The sequence below is a fragment of the Colletes latitarsis genome, unplaced genomic scaffold (assembly GCF_051014445.1).
Source record: "Colletes latitarsis isolate SP2378_abdomen unplaced genomic scaffold, iyColLati1 scaffold0021, whole genome shotgun sequence".
Lineage (NCBI taxonomy): Eukaryota > Metazoa > Arthropoda > Insecta > Hymenoptera > Colletidae > Colletes > Colletes latitarsis.
The window spans coordinates 2,297,077-2,309,259 of record NW_027488371.1 but is presented as its reverse complement, the minus strand read 5'-3'; positions in this window follow the sequence as shown (position 1 = coordinate 2,309,259).

The following is a 12,183-nucleotide window of genomic DNA, read 5'->3' as shown; positions in this document are numbered from 1 at the left end:
AGATGCTGTGCTTTTTCTGGGTTGGATCACGTAGTAGTGTGGTACCACACTGAAACAGTGAGTTAAACCTGGATTCAATCTATATATTAGAGGATAACCCCGGTTAAGTCTGAGTTAGGTCTGGGATTTTCCCTTATATCGCACATACCTTCGTTTCTTTCGTATACTTGTTGGCCAGATGCTGGGCTTTTTCTGGTTGGGATCACGTAGTAATGTTGTTCCACACTGCAACAGTGAGTTAGACCTGGATTCAATCTATACTTTATAGGATAACACCGGTCAGGTCAGTGATAGGTCAGGTATTTGCCACCACTTGGCTCATACTTCCGCATTTTCGCATACATGTTGGCCAGATCCTGGGCGTTTTCTGGCTTGGATCACGTAGTAATGTGGTACCACACCGAAACAGGCAATTAAGCCTGGTTCCGATTAATACATTAGGGGATAACCCCGGTTAAGTCTGAGTTTGGTCTGGGATTTTCCCTTCTGTCGCATATACTTTCGTTTCTCTCGTATACTTGTTGGCCAGATGCTGGCCTTTTTCCGGGTTGGGTCACGTAGTAGTGTGGTACCACACTGAAACAGTGAGTTAAACCTGGATTCAATCTATATATTGGAGGATACCACCGGTTAGGTCAGGGATAGGTCAGGTATTATCCATCATCTGGCTCATAGTTTCGCAATTTTCGCCCACTTGTTGGCCAGATCCTGGGCGTTTTCTAGGTTGGATCACGTAGTAATATAGGACCACACCGAAACAGGCAATTAAACCTGGTTCCGATTAATACATTAGAGGATAACCCCGGTTAGGTCTGGGTAAGGTCAGGTATTTTCCATCATCTGGCTCATACTTTCGTTTCTTTCGCATACTTGTTGGCCAGATGCTGTGCTTTTTCTGGGTTGGATCACGTAGTAGTGTGGTACCACACTGAAACAGTGAGTTAAACCTGGATTCAATCTATATATTAGAGGATAACCCCGGTTAAGTCTGAGTTAGGTCTGGGATTTTCCCTTATATCGCACATACTTTCGTTTCTTTCGTATACTTGTTGGCCAGATGCTGGGCGTTTTCTGGTTTGGATCACGAAGTAATATTGTACCACACTGCAGCAGTGAGTTAAACCTAGACTCAATCTATATTTTAGAGGATAACACCGGTTCGGTCAGGGTTAGGTCTGGTATTTGCCATCATCTGGCTCATACTTTCGCATTTTTCGCCTACATCGTGGCTTGATCCTGGGCGTTTTCTAGGTTGGATCACGTAGTAATGTGGTACCACACCGAAACAGGCAATTAAGCCTGGTTCCGATTAATACATTAGGGGATAACCCCGGTTTAGTCTGAGTTAGGTCTGGGTTTTGCCCTCATCTCGCACATACTTTCGCTTCTTGCGCATACTTGTTGGCCAGATGCTGGGCTTTTTCTGGTTTGGATCATTTAGTAGTGTAGTACCACACTGAAACAGTGAATTAAACATGGATTCAATCTACATTTTAGAGGATAACACCTGTTAGGTCAGGATTAGGTCTGGTGTTTGATATTATCTGGCTCATACTTTCGCATTTTTCGCATACTTGTTGGCATGATCCTGGGCGTTTTCTGGTTTGGGTCACGAAGTAATGTTGTACCACACTGCAGCAGTGAGTAAAACCTAGATTCAATCTATATTTTAGAGGATAACACCGGTTAGGTCAGGATTAGGTCTGGTATTTGCCATCATCTGGCTCATACTTTCGCATTTTTCACATACTTGTTGGCCAGATCCTGGGAGTTTGCTGGTTTGGATCACGTAGCAATGTGGTACCACACTGAAACAATGAGTTAAACCTGGATTCAATCTATGTTTTAGAGAATAACACCGGTTAGGTCAGGCTTAGGTCTGGTATTTGCCATCATCTGGCTCATACCTTTGCATTTTTCGCCTACTTCTTGGCCAGATCCTGGGCGTTTTCTGGTTTGGATCACGTAGTAATGTGGTAACACACCGATACAGGCAATTAAATCTGGTTCCGATTAATACATTAGAGGCTAACCCCGGTTAAGTCTGAGTTAGGTCTGGGATTTGCCCTCATGTCGCACATACTCTCGCTTTTTTCGCCTACTTGTTGGCCAGATCATGGGCGTTTTCTGGTTTGGATCATGTAGTAATATGGTACCACACCGAAACAGGCAATTAATCCTGGTTCCGATTAATACTTTAGAGGATAACCCCGGTTAAGTCTGAGTTAGGTCTGGGATTTTCCCTCATATCGCACATACTCTCGCTTCTATCGCATACTTGTTGGTGTGATGCTGGGCCTTTTCTGGGTTGTATCACGTAGTAGTGTGGTACCACACTGAAACAGTGAGTTAAACCTGGATTCAATCTATATATTGGAGGATAACACCGGTTAGGTCAGGGATAGGTCAGGTATTTTCCATCATCTGGCTCATAGTTTCGCATTTTTCGCATACTTGTTAGCCAGATGCTGGGCTTTTTCTAGGTTGGATCACGTAGTAATGTGGTACCACACTCAAACAGTGACTTAAACCTGGATTCAATCTACATTTTAAAGGATAACACCTGTTAGGTCAGGATTAGGTCTGGTATTTGCCATCATCTGGCTCATACTTTCGCATTTTTCGCATACTTGTTGGCCAGATCCTGGGCGTTTGCTGGTTTGGATCACGTAGCAATGTGGTACCACACTGAAACAATGAGTTAAACCTGGATTCAATCTATGTTTTAGAGGATAACACCGGTTAGGTCAGGCTTAGGTCTGGTATTTGCCATCATCTGGCTCATACCTTTGCATTTTTCGCCTACTTCTTGGCCAGATCCTGGGCGTTTTCTAGGTTAGATCACGTAGTAATGTGGTACCAAACTGAAACAGTGAGTTAAACCTGGATTCAATCTATATTTAAGAGGATAACACAGGTTAGGTCAAGGTTAGGTATGGTATTTTCCATCATCTGGCACATACTTTCGCTGTTTTCGCCTACTTGTTGGCCAGATCCTGGGCGTTTTCTGGTTTGGATCACGTAGTAATGTGGTAACACACCGAAACAGGCAATTAAATCTGGTTCCGATTAATACATTAGAGGCTAACCCCGGTTAAGTCTGAGTTAGGTCTGGGATTTGCCCTCATGTCGCACATACTCTCGCTTTTTTCGCCTACTTGTTGGCCAGATCATGGGCGTTTTCTGGTTTGGATCATGTAGTAATATGGTACCACACCGAAACAGGCAATTAATCCTGGTTCCGATTAATACTTTAGAGGATAACCCCGGTTAAGTCTGAGTTAGGTCTGGGATTTTCCCTCATATCGCACATACTCTCGCTTCTATCGCATACTTGTTGGTGTGATGCTGGGCTTTTTCTGGGTTGTATCACGTAGTAGTGTGGTACCACACTGAAACAGTGAGTTAAACCTGGATTCAATCTATATATTGGAGGATAACACCGGTTAGGTCAGGGATAGGTCAGGTATTTTCCATCATCTGGCTCATAGTTTCGCATTTTTCGCATACTTGTTAGCCAGATGCTGGGCTTTTTCTACGTTGGATCACGTAGTAATGTGGTACCACACTCAAACAGTGACTTAAACCTGGATTCAATCTACATTTTAGAGGATAACACCTGTTAGGTCAGGATTAGGTCTGGTGTTTGATATTATCTGGCTCATACTTTCGCATTTTTCGCATACTTGTTGGCATGATCCTGGGCGTTTTCTGGTTTGGATCACGAAGCAATATTGTACCACACTGCAGCAGTGAGTTAAACCTAGATTCAATCTATATTTTAGAGGATAACACCGGTTAGGTCATGATTAGGTCTGGTATTTGCCATCATCTGGCTCATACTTTCGCATTTTTCGCATACTTGTTGGCCAGATCCTGGGCGCTTTCTGGTTTGGATCACGTAGCAATGTGGTACCACACTGAAACAGTGAGTTAAACCTAGATTAAATCTATGTTTTAGAGGATAACACCGGTTAGGTCAGGGTTAGGTCAGGTATTTTCCATCATCTGGCACATACTCTCGCTTTTTCGCCTACTTGTTGGCCAGATCATGGGCGTTTTCTGGTTTGGATCACGTAGTAATGTGGTACCACACCGTAACAGGCAATTAAACCTGGTTCCGATTAATACTTTAGAGGATAACCCCGGTTAAGTCTGAGTTAGGTCTGGGATTTTCCCTCATATCGCACATACTCTCGCTTCTATCGCATACTTGTTGGTGTGATGCTGGGCTTTTTCTGGGTTGTATCACGTAGTAGTGTGGTACCACACTGAAACAGTGAGTTAAACCTGGATTCAATCTATATATTGGAGGATAACACCGGTTAGGTCAGGGTTAGGTCTGATATTTGCCATAATCTGGCTCACACTTTCGCATTTTTCGCATACTTGTTGGCCAGATCCTGGGCTTTTTCTGGTTCGGAACACGTAGTAATGTGGTACCACACTGATACAGTCAATTGAACCTGGTTTCGATCAATGTTTTAGAGGATGACACAGGTTAGGTCAGGGTTAGGTCTGTTATTTTCCATCATCTGGATCATACTTTCGCATTCTTCACCTTCTTGTTGGCCAGATCCTGGGCGTTTTCTGGTTTCGATCACGTAGCACTGTGGTGCCACACTGAAGCAGTGAGTTAAACCTAGATTCAATCTATATTTTAGAGGATACCACCGGTTAGGTCATGATTAGGTCTGGTATTTGCCATCATCTGGCTCATACTTTCGCATTTTTCGCATACTTGTTGGCCAGATCCTGGGCGTTTTCTGGTTTCGATCACGTAGCACTGTGGTGCCACACTGAAGCAGTGAGTTAAACCTGGATTCAATCTATATTTTAGAAGATAACACCGGTTGGGTACGGGTTAGGTCTGGTATTTGCCATCATCTGCCTCATGCTTTCGCATTTTTCGCATACTTGTTGGGCTGCTCCTGGGCGTTTTCCAGGTTGGATCACGTAGTAATGTGGTACCACACTGAAACAGTGAGTTAAACCTAGATTCAATCTATAGTTTAGAGGATAACACCGGTTAGGTCAGGGTTAGGTCTGGTATATGCCCTCATCTCGCACATACTTTCGCTTCTTTCGCATACTTGTTGGCCAGATGCTGGGCTTTTTCTGGGTTGTATCACTTAGTAGTGTAGTACCACACTGAAACAGTGAGTGAAACCTGGATTCAATCTATATATTAGAGGATAACCCCGGTTAAGTCTGAGTTAGGTCTGGGATTTTCCCACATATCGCACATACTTTCGCTTTTTTCGCCTACTTGTTGGCCAGATCCTGGGCGTTTTCTGGTTTGGATCACGTAGTAATGTGGTACCACACTGCAACAGTGAGTTAGACCTGGATACAGTCTATATTATAGAGAATAACACCGGTTAGGTCAGGGATAGGTCAGGTATTTTCCATCATCTGGCTCATACTTTCGCATTTTTCGCCTACATCGTGGCTTGATCCTGGGCGTTTTCTAGGTTGGATCACGTAGTAATGTGGTACCACACCGAAACAGGCAATTAAGCCTGGTTCCGATTAATACATTAGAGGATAACCCCGGTTAGGTCTGGGTAAGGTCAGGTATTTTCCATCATCTGGCTCATACTTTCGTTTCTTTCGCATACTTGTTGGCCAGATGCTGTGCTTTTTCTGGGTTGGATCACGTAGTAGTGTGGTACCACACTGAAACAGTGAGTTAAACCTGGATTCAATCTATATATTAGAGGATAACCCCGGTTAAGTCTGAGTTAGGTCTGGGATTTTCCCTTATATCGCACATACTTTCGTTTCTTTCGTATACTTGTTGGCCAGATGCTGGGCGTTTTCTGGTTTGGATCACGAAGTAATATTGTACCACACTGCAGCAGTGAGTTAAACCTAGACTCAATCTATATTTTAGAGGATAACACCGGTTCGGTCAGGGTTAGGTCTGGTATTTGCCATCATCTGGCTCATACTTTCGCATTTTTCGCCTACATCGTGGCTTGATCCTGGGCGTTTTCTAGGTTGGATCACGTAGTAATGTGGTACCACACCGAAACAGGCAATTAAGCCTGGTTCCGATTAATACATTAGGGGATAACCCCGGTTTAGTCTGAGTTAGGTCTGGGTTTTGCCCTCATCTCGCACATACTTTCGCTTCTTGCGCATACTTGTTGGCCAGATGCTGGGCTTTTTCTGGTTTGGATCATTTAGTAGTGTAGTACCACACTGAAACAGTGAATTAAACATGGATTCAATCTACATTTTAGAGGATAACACCTGTTAGGTCAGGATTAGGTCTGGTGTTTGATATTATCTGGCTCATACTTTCGCATTTTTCGCATACTTGTTGGCATGATCCTGGGCGTTTTCTGGTTTGGGTCACGAAGTAATGTTGTACCACACTGCAGCAGTGAGTAAAACCTAGATTCAATCTATATTTTAGAGGATAACACCGGTTAGGTCAGGATTAGGTCTGGTATTTGCCATCATCTGGCTCATACTTTCGCATTTTTCACATACTTGTTGGCCAGATCCTGGGCGTTTGCTGGTTTGGATCACGTAGCAATGTGGTACCACACTGAAACAATGAGTTAAACCTGGATTCAATCTATGTTTTAGAGAATAACACCGGTTAGGTCAGGCTTAGGTCTGGTATTTGCCATCATCTGGCTCATACCTTTGCATTTTTCGCCTACTTCTTGGCCAGATCCTGGGCGTTTTCTGGTTTGGATCACGTAGTAATGTGGTAACACACCGAAACAGGCAATTAAATCTGGTTCCGATTAATACATTAGAGGCTAACCCCGGTTAAGTCTGAGTTAGGTCTGGGATTTGCCCTCATGTCGCACATACTCTCGCTTTTTTCGCCTACTTGTTGGCCAGATCATGGGCGTTTTCTGGTTTGGATCATGTAGTAATATGGTACCACACCGAAACAGGCAATTAATCCTGGTTCCGATTAATACTTTAGAGGATAACCCCGGTTAAGTCTGAGTTAGGTCTGGGATTTTCCCTCATATCGCACATACTCTCGCTTCTATCGCATACTTGTTGGTGTGATGCTGGGCTTTTTCTGGGTTGTATCACGTAGTAGTGTGGTACCACACTGAAACAGTGAGTTAAACCTGGATTCAATCTATATATTGGAGGATAACACCGGTTAGGTCAGGGATAGGTCAGGTATTTTCCATCATCTGGCTCATAGTTTCGCATTTTTCGCATACTTGTTAGCCAGATGCTGGGCTTTTTCTAGGTTGGATCACGTAGTAATGTGGTACCACACTCAAACAGTGACTTAAACCTGGATTCAATCTACATTTTAGAGGATAACACCTGTTAGGTCAGGATTAGGTCTGGTGTTTGATATTATCTGGCTCATACTTTCGCATTTTTCGCATACTTGTTGGCATGATCCTGGGCGTTTTCTGGTTTGGATCACGAAGCAATATTGTACCACACTGCAGCAGTGAGTTAAACCTAGATTCAATCTATATTTTAGAGGATAACACCGGTTAGGTCATGATTAGGTCTGGTATTTGCCATCATCTGGCTCATACTTTCGCATTTTTCGCATACTTGTTGGCCAGATCCTGGGCGCTTTCTGGTTTGGATCACGTAGCAATGTGGTACCACACTGAAACAGTGAGTTAAACCTAGATTAAATCTATGTTTTAGAGGATAACACCGGTTAGGTCAGGGTTAGGTCAGGTATTTTCCATCATCTGGCACATACTCTCGCTTTTTCGCCTACTTGTTGGCCAGATCATGGGCGTTTTCTGGTTTGGATCACGTAGTAATGTGGTACCACACCGTAACAGGCAATTAAACCTGGTTCCGATTAATACTTTAGAGGATAACCCCGGTTAAGTCTGAGTTAGATCTGGGATTTTCCCTCATATCGCACATACTTTCGCTTCTTTCGCATACTTGTTGGTGAGAGGCTGGGCTTTTTCTGGGTTGTATCACGTAGTAGTGTGGTACCACACTGAAACAGTGAGTTAAACCTGGATTCAATCTATATATTGGAGGATAACACCGGTTAGGTCAGGGTTAGGTCTGATATTTGCCATAATCTGGCTCACACTTTCGCATTTTTCGCATACTTGTTGGCCAGATCCTGGGCTTTTTCTGGTTCGGAACACGTAGTAATGTGGTACCACACTGATACAGTCAATTGAACCTGGTTTCGATCAATGTTTTAGAGGATGACACAGGTTAGGTCAGGGTTAGGTCTGTTATTTTCCATCATCTGGATCATACTTTCGCATTCTTCACCTTCTTGTTGGCCAGATCCTGGGCGTTTTCTGGTTTCGATCACGTAGCACTGTGGTGCCACACTGAAGCAGTGAGTTAAACCTAGATTCAATCTATATTTTAGAGGATACCACCGGTTAGGTCATGATTAGGTCTGGTATTTGCCATCATCTGGCTCATACTTTCGCATTTTTCGCATACTTGTTGGCCAGATCCTGGGCGTTTTCTGGTTTCGATCACGTAGCACTGTGGTGCCACACTGAAGCAGTGAGTTAAACCTGGATTCAATCTATATTTTAGAAGATAACACCGGTTGGGTACGGGTTAGGTCTGGTATTTGCCATCATCTGCCTCATGCTTTCGCATTTTTCGCATACTTGTTGGGCTGCTCCTGGGCGTTTTCCAGGTTGGATCACGTAGTAATGTGGTACCACACTGAAACAGTGAGTTAAACCTAGATTCAATCTATAGTTTAGAGGATAACACCGGTTAGGTCAGGGTTAGGTCTGGTATATGCCCTCATCTCGCACATACTTTCGCTTCTTTCGCATACTTGTTGGCCAGATGCTGGGCTTTTTCTGGGTTGTATCACTTAGTAGTGTAGTACCACACTGAAACAGTGAGTGAAACCTGGATTCAATCTATATATTAGAGGATAACCCCGGTTAAGTCTGAGTTAGGTCTGGGATTTTCCCACATATCGCACATACTTTCGCTTTTTTCGCCTACTTGTTGGCCAGATCCTGGGCGTTTTCTGGTTTGGATCACGTAGTAATGTGGTACCACACTGCAACAGTGAGTTAGACCTGGATACAGTCTATATTATAGAGAATAACACCGGTTAGGTCAGGGATAGGTCAGGTATTTTCCATCATCTGACTCATACTTTCGCATTTATCGCATACTTGTTGGCCAGATCCTGGTCGTTTTCTGGTTACAATCACGCAGTAATGTGGTACCACACTGAAACAGTGAGTTAAACCTGGATTCAATCTATAGTTTAGAGGATAACACCGGTTAGGTCAGGGTTAGGTCTGGTATTTGCCATCATCTGGCTCATACTTTCGCATTTTTCGCCTTCTTGTTGGCCAGATCCTGGGCGTTTTCGAGGTTGGATCACGTAGTATTGTGGGACCACACTGAAACAGTGAGTTAAACCTGGATGCAATCTATATTTTAGAGGATAACACCGGTTAGGTCATGGTTAGGTCTGGTATTTTCCATCATCTGTCACATACTTTCGCATTTTTCGTATACATGTTGGCCATATCCCGGGCATTTGCTGGTATGGATCACGTATTATTGTGCTACCACACCGAAACAGGCAATTAAACCTGGTTCCGATTAATTCATTAGAGGATAACCCCGGTTCAGTCTGAGTTAGGTCTGGGATTTGCCCTCATCTCGCACATACTTTCGCTTCTTTCGCATACTTGTTGGTCATATCCTGGGCTTTTTTTGGTTTGGTTCTCGTAGTAATGTTATACCACACTGCAACAGTGTGTTAAACTTGGATTCAATCTATATTTTAGAGGATAACAACAGTTAGGTCAGGGTTAGGTCTGGTATTTGCCATCATCTGGCTCATGCTTTCGCATTTTTCGCATACTTGTTGGCCAGATCCTGGGCGTTTTCTGGTTTGGAACACGAAGCAATATTGTACCACACTGCAGCAGTGAGTTAAACCTAGATTCAATCTATATTTTAGAGGATAACACCGGTTAGGTCATGATTAGGTCTGGTATTTGCCATCATCTGGCTCATACTTTCGCATTTTTCGCATACTTGTTGGCCAGATCCTGGGCGCTTTCTGGTTTGGATCACGTAGCAATGTGGTACCACACTGAAACAGTGAGTTAAACCTGGATTCAATCTATGTTTTAGAGGATAACACCGGTTAGGTCAGGGTTAGGTCTGGTATTTGTCATCATCTGGCTCATACTTTCGCAGTTTTCGCCTACTTCTTGGCCAGATCCTGGGCGTTTTCTAGGTTGGATTACGTAGTAATGTGGTACCAAACTGAAACAGTGAGTTAAACCTGGATTCAATCTATATTTAAGAGGATAACACCGGTTAGGTCAAGGTTAGGTCTGGTATTTTCCATCATCTGACACATACTTTCGCATTTTTCGCCTACTTGTTGGCCAGATCCTGGGCGTTTTCTGGTTTCGATCACGTAGTAATGTGGTACCACACCGAAACAGGCAATTAAACCTGGTTCCGATTAATACATTAGAGGATAACCCCGGTTAAGTCTGAGTTAGGTCTGGGATTTGCCCTCATCTCGCACATACTCTCGCATTTTTCGCCTACTTGTTGGCCAGATCCTGGGCGTTTTCTGGTTTGGATCACGTAGTAATGTGGTACCACACTGATACAGTCAATTGAACCTGGTTGCGATGAATGTCTTAGAGGATGACACCGGTTAGGTCTGGGTTAGGTCTGTTATTTTCCATGATCTGGCTCATACTTTCGCATTTTTCGCATACTTGTTGGCCAGATCCTGGGCGTTTTCTGGTTTCGATCACGTAGTAATGTGGTACCACACCGAAACAGGCAATTAAACCTGGTTCCGATTAATACTTTAGAGGATAACCCCGGTTAAGTCTGAGTTAGGTCTGGGATTTTCCCTCATATCGCACATACTCTCGCTTCTATCGCATACTTGTTGGTGTGATGCTGGGCTTTTTCTGGGTTGTATCACGTAGTAGTGTGGTACCACACTGAAACAGTGAGTTAAACCTGGATTCAGTCTATAGTTTAGAGGATAACACCGGTTAGGTCAGGATTAGGTCAGGTATTTTCCATCATCTGGCTCATAGTTTCGCATTTTTCGCATACTTGTTCGCCAGATGCTGGGCTTTTTCTGGATTGGATCACGTAGTAATGTGGTACCACACTGCAACAGTGAGTTAAACCTGGACTCAATCTACATTTTAGAGGATAACACCGGTTAGGTCAGGGATAGGTCTCGTATTTGCCATGATCTGGCCCATATTTTCGCAATTTTCGCCTACTTGTTTGCCAGATCCTGGGCGTTTTCTAGGTTGGATCTTTAGTATTGTGGTACCACCCTGAAACAGTGAGTTAAACCTGGATTCAATCTATAGTTTAGAGTATAACACCGGTTAGGTCAGGGTTAGGTCTGGTATTTGCCATCATCTGGCTCATACTTTCGCATTTTTCGCCTACTTGTTGGCCAGATCCTGGGCGTTTTCGAGGTTGGATCACGTAGTATTGTGGGACCACAATGAAACAGTGAGTTAAACCTGGATGCAATCTATATTTTAGAGGATAACACCGGTTAGGTCATGGTTAGGTCTGGTGTTTGATATTATCTGGCTCATACTTTCGCATTTTTCGCCTACTTGTTGGCCAGATCCAGGGCGTTTTCGAGGTTGGATCACGTAGCAATGTGGTACCACACTGAAACAGTGAGTTAAACTTGCATTCAATCTATACTTTAGAGGATAACACCGGTTAGGTCAGGATTAGGTCTGGTATTTGCCATCATCTGGCTCATACTTTCACATTTTTCGCATACTTGTTGGCCAGATCCTGGGCGTTTTCTGGGTTGGATCACGTAGTAATGTGGTACCACACTCAAACAGTGAGTTAAACATGGATTCAATCCACATTTTAGAGGATAACACCTGTTAGGTCAGGATTAGGTCTGGTGTTTGATATTATCTGGCTCATACTTTCGCATTTTTCGCATACTTGTTGGCATGATCCTGGGCGTTTTCTGGTTTGGATCACGAAGTAATATTGTACCACACTGCAGCAGTGAGTAAAACCTAGATTCAATCTATATTTTAGAGGATAACACCGGTTAGGTCAGGATTAGGTCTGGTATTTGCCATCATCTGGCTCATACTTTCGCATTTTTCGCATACTTGTTGGCCAGATCCTGGGCGTTTTCTAGGTTGGATCACGTAGTAATGTGGT